The 5,601-nt window shown below is 33.8% G+C and overlaps 1 protein-coding gene across 1 annotated transcript in view; it reads left to right on the top strand.

Annotated features, from left to right (window-relative positions):
• Positions 1-5,601, top strand: part of AGTR1 (angiotensin II receptor type 1) — a 48,236-nt gene that overhangs the window by 1,803 nt on the left and 40,832 nt on the right. The window lies entirely within an intron of this gene.

Raw genomic sequence — 5,601 nt, 5'->3', positions numbered from 1 at the left:
GGACCATGGATGTGGAGACAGAAAACCCAACCCTTCCTGTGTAACCCAACCTTGGACAAGTCTTGTCACCTTGTTTGGCTGTATTTTCCAAAAATAAAATGGAGCAGGATTATAGGGTCCCCAAATGGTCCTTACAAGAAAAGGGGGCTCAAATTTCTTTTCTTTCCCCCACATTTGTGGGGCTTATTCAATTTACTTGACCTACATTACTCACCTATCTAGATTTGCTCATCAGTGGAGTCACCTACATCTTCTTCCATTGTTTTCCTTCAGAAACATTTCCTGCGGGGTGGTATGGTACAGCTCTGGGTCTACAGTTGGGACCAACAGAGTTTAAATCTGGGCTCAGACATTTCATAACTTGGTGACCTCTATCTACCTCAGTTTCCTCATCTGTAAAGTGGAAATAGCAATGCACTTACCTCCCAATGTTGTCATGAGTCTTAAGTGAGATATGCTTTAAAAAAAATGTTACTTAGCCTAGGAACTGGCCATATTAGGTGATATATAAATGTTTATTGCCTTCTTTTGTCCCTTCTCCAACTTCCTGGCAACAACAAGCTTTATCTCTTCCTGAAAGAGATCAACAGCCTCTGTGAGTTTGCCCTCGAAATTACTCTCAGCCACAGCGCTAACAAAGTTTCAAGGTCTACAAAATCAGTTGGGAATCTCTAGACCACATTTCTCTGAACCTATCAGGGTAAATCAGTTCTCTAGATGCCCTTGCTACACAGTGATCATATGTACCTTGATGGTATTTCCCAGTTTCATTTAAATCCATTCTTGTCCTATCTGACAAGTAGATTTTTCCCACTTACAACTTTCAAATTTACCTTAAATGTAATGATTACAAATTGTCATGGTTTCAGTGTTAAATATATCTATTTTTCCTATATGGGAAGGGCTGGTTATGGATTTTATAGTTTCTTTGTAATGAAATTTTATCTTCTAGATGATCTCTTTGGTTGTTTATATCCTTAGGTCTTAAATCAGAACTTCCTCCTACGTCAACTTCATTTATAAGATAGAAGAAATTCATTTCTTATGTGTGTGTGTGTTTATGTATATATAAACACACACACATATATATAAATGTATTGGTTTTATGTGTAATATACACATATGTAATATATATTACATATAAAAACATTACATTTCCTTTCATATTGACTCTCCTAAAATGTATTTTATTCCATGCCAAATGGAGGATTGCCAAAAGCCAAAGGGCCCAGGAATCCTTGGCCTTCACTACTCTACCTTTCAGGCCATCTATATCTGTCTATCCCATGTAACTGCAGTCTATATCATTCCATAAATTCACTGGTAGGTGGTCTTCCTTGAGTTCTCCACGCCCATTGAGATGCATTTGACTATCTAGCTAAGGTGTTCTTAACTTGAAGTCCTATGGATATTTCAGAAGGTCAGTGAACTTGGATAACAGAACTTACTTTTCATAACATCTAACTAAAATCTAGCATTTCTTCAAATTATTTTAAAAGTATTATTCTGCTTTAGGCTTCACCAGTGTTCCAAAGATTTATGATACAAAAAAGGAGGAAGAAGTACTGATCTAAATACTTGTCCATACCCGACCCTTTAATCAATTTCAATCCAACTGCTTTTAACTTTTTATTTGCTTAAAAGGATGGAGATTTTTTGATGCAGTCATTTCCTCAAGTTAGCCAATAAACTTGTTAAAATTTCATGATTCTAAACTTTGGTTTAGATAGATCTTTAATTTTTGTTTCTGGGATTCTATTCCATCTTTAGTTTCACTATGCAAAACATTAGTGAACATTATTTCTGGTTTGGTCCCATGTGGTCTTACACTGATTGAGCCATCCCTTCTACCTTGACAAATGCTACTGCTTTATATTGAAAGCATTCTTCTCTGGAAAACTGAAAACTTTTTCTATCATTGCCTATCCCCATAGATCTGAGATAATTGGAAGAGGAAGAGTCTGATTAGACCAAACGTCCACATAATTTTCTTTTTGAACCCTACCAATGTGGAAAACAGAGATGGCTATATTGTGCTTTCTATTTCTCAAGGATATAGATATGAGGCATAAGACATATTTTGATAGTTCTTAGCCAATTTCTATATTGCAATTCTTATTTTCTGATTGTCGGAAACTAGAAACAGACAAAATCAGAGAGAGACAGAAAGGACAGAAATAGAGAGCCAGAGACAGAGATTCAGAATCTCTGGCCAAGAATACCCAAGAATACCATGGAGATCCTGTGAAGGTTCCAAGGCCAGTTCATGTCTATTTCAATCAGAGCTTTTCTGATAAATTTGCCTGTAAACTCATGGCCATGTGAAAATGCTGCCTTGCCAGCACATCAGAACAAAACCTGGGAAAACTTAACTTCAAGGAAAGTTAGCAAAAGTCAGTGACTTGCGAGATTGTCAGCTTTTTCAAAGGATCTCAAGGTGAATCTCTAGAAAGTCTTTAATATTGACCAAATTCTTCTTTGTGTATTAATGTATTTTTAGGGTTCTGTTTTGCTTTAATCATTTTGTCTCTGTTCCAGTATGGGGCCACAAACAATATATTCTTACAATTTTATGTCCAGCCCGACATTTTTAAAATTTTTGTTGGTGTTTTCTGTTCTTTCCTTTTCTATATAACCTGAATTTCCTTTCACTTCTGTGGATTAGTTTCTAAAATTTAGACTTTCACAACATAAAAATTGCTTGTCAGAATTTAAGATGGATTCCCAAGGATCCTGCTCTAGGACCACTGCTATTATTGACTGATCTTTAAAAATATTTTTCTTTCAAATCATCATGAAAGTGCAAGGAACTTCACAAGCTAGTTGGCCATTCAGTATCAAATCCAATTTTACAGTTGGGAATAGCCATATTTTTTTAAAAAAATTACATCTATATGTGTGTATACAAATATGTACATATATGTATTTTTCTTTTCTAAAGGAATAACTCATAACCATTAGTTGTTATAATTGCAATTGCAATTACATCCCAAAGTGTGTGTGTGTGTGTATATATATATGTATATATATATATATATATATATATATATATATATAGTCCGTTTCACTCAATGGTAGATTTTCATGCAAAATAGTCCCTATTTGAAGTCAAATTGAATCACGGGAGGTGGGGGGGAATGAAGGTCTCAGAGAACAGACAATGGCATATCTTCTCATTAATAACAGAAAGTCAAGAGACTACTAGGACAGAATGTCATCAATATTATCAATGTCATCAAATGTGGTTACTGTATCAGTTGATTTTACTTATTGTTTTTTTTTTTGGCACAAGGAAGAGTTCTGTTTGGAGAGAAGATGAAGTAACTGATAGAAAGACAAAAGACAACAATGAAATATATTTTATTAAATAAATAATATTTATTTTCATATCAAAACTTTATGCTTTATGTTTGCCAATTTCTTAGTAGAATGTAACCATGCCCCTTTAAGATTTTTATTTTACTTTAATGTATCAACTACATTCTCAAATGTTTTGCAAGAAAGAGAGAGAAACCTTTTCTAAAAGAAAAAATGCACATAATTATATATGTTATATATTTATATACATAATATATATTGGTCTTCTGCTAGTAACATTTTCCAGTAAAGAAAACAGGTTGTAATAAGTTGTTTTGTTAGTTTCTTCCAACTTGATAGTTTGGAAGCTGTGTGAGACAGGCATTCTATTCTTTTCCTCAATAGCTATAGATCTCAACTTTTAGTTCAAGGTCTTGATTACAATCTTAAAAGTAATCTAATATTAAAGCTAGAATTCAGATTATAGTGTTTTAAAATTAGGACTTTGAAAATTCACTTCAATCTACGTCTCTATAACACTCTAAGTACTTGGACTGGTAAAAGGCTACATGTTACCTGTGGAAATAATGCTTTATTATTTGTTTCCCCATTACATTTAAACTTTTTTGTAGGGTTTGTGTATGTAATGTCCCCTCCATCCAAATTCAACAATTAAAGGAGAGTCTTAGGTACTTGGGTGATGAATAAAGCAAGTCATAGGCAATATCCAGATGAGTTCTCTCAAATTAGACAAATAATTGTTTAAAAAAAAAGATTTTTAGAACTTTTCTCTAGATACTTAATCCTTTGTTTTAAATCCTTTTAAAATAACCTCATTTTCCCTATTGTATCAGTTAACATAAAATTCTACCAATGAATCATATGCCCATCAGGGTCATTTAACTTCCTTCTAAATTCTGGGTGTGGTGCTAAGCAATGTGGACACAAAAATCCAAAAGTTCTTCAAGGAATTTAAAAGAGAGTTTGCAAAACAGGACATAAGCTTTTATATACATCAATTTGGTACTTGTTACTATTTTCCATGACTTTTATTCAGCAAGAATTTTAACTCCCTGCACCCTCTTGTACATAATCATATATGTATAGCTATATATACATATTGATATGTATCAATTATATATATATATATATATATATATATATACACACACACAAGCACACACACATACCTCTCAAGTTTCTTTATTGGACTTTTCTCTGTACACAATCTATTTTTTAAAATTAGAAACAGTTTCTTACTAGTCCTCTGAGCAAATGGTGGCCCCCATTTAAGGAATGGTCAGGCACTTAACTATTTATATCTCCTCATAAAGACATGTCCCCATACACCGATTTCCTGTGATTTTTATAGGATGCATTGGTACAGGGTGGAAGGCAGACTGTATATCTGATGTCCCAACACTAGCCTTGTTAAATGTAAAAAAGGCTCATCCCCAGGTTGGTCATGGGAAGAGACATTTTCCAGACTTGGGAACTTCTGAGCCTCCCATGCTATGATTCTGAAGAGCTTCCATCTAAACCAAGGCTAACATAATCATATCCAAGGAGACTTGGATGCATACATTGGTGTAGAGTCAAACTTTTAGGAGTGAATTTCAAGTTCTTAATGAAATAATAGTCCTGAGTCTCAAAAGGTAATCAGGATAGACTCAGGAAAGAAAGTGAAATACTCAGGGGAAGTCAAATGTTAGCTCTCATCTTGACCATTCATGTTTTCTACTGCTTGCTTCTACTGTCCTTAGATGGACAAGCTGGAGCCATTTTGCAGGATCAGATTTTGTTCTATAGCTTGGCTCCTGCAAATCAGCCTTACATAAATGGAGATTACTGAAGAATATTATCTGTATGCCAGATAGTAAGTACTAAAGAAACATAAAGTACATAAAGAAACATTGATTTAGCAATCAATGAGCATGTATTAGGCACTGTCTGTATGCTGTGCCCTAGAGATAGATGAAGTAATTCTTATCCACAAGAAGTTTACATTCTAATTGTTGGATATGGGAGGTGGAGAACAAGTACAGTAAATATACACATCATAAACGTAAAGTGAATAAATACAAATATATGTTTATATGTGTATATATACACATGCATATGTGTATATATATAATGTATTATATATATTATAAAACAGTTAAATATAAGGTAGGTTTAGAAAAAAGGGCACTAGTAATAGGAATCAGTAAACTTTTTATTTAGAAGATGACTCTTAGACTTCATCTTAGAAAGATGAGAGGGATTCTATGAGGTTGAGGTGAGAAGGGAGCCCATACCAAGCAT

Source organism: Sarcophilus harrisii, chromosome 3, assembly GCF_902635505.1.
Source record: "Sarcophilus harrisii chromosome 3, mSarHar1.11, whole genome shotgun sequence".
Lineage (NCBI taxonomy): Eukaryota > Metazoa > Chordata > Mammalia > Dasyuromorphia > Dasyuridae > Sarcophilus > Sarcophilus harrisii.
Note: the sequence above shows the minus strand (reverse complement) of the source record. Positions and strands in the feature narration are given on the sequence as shown.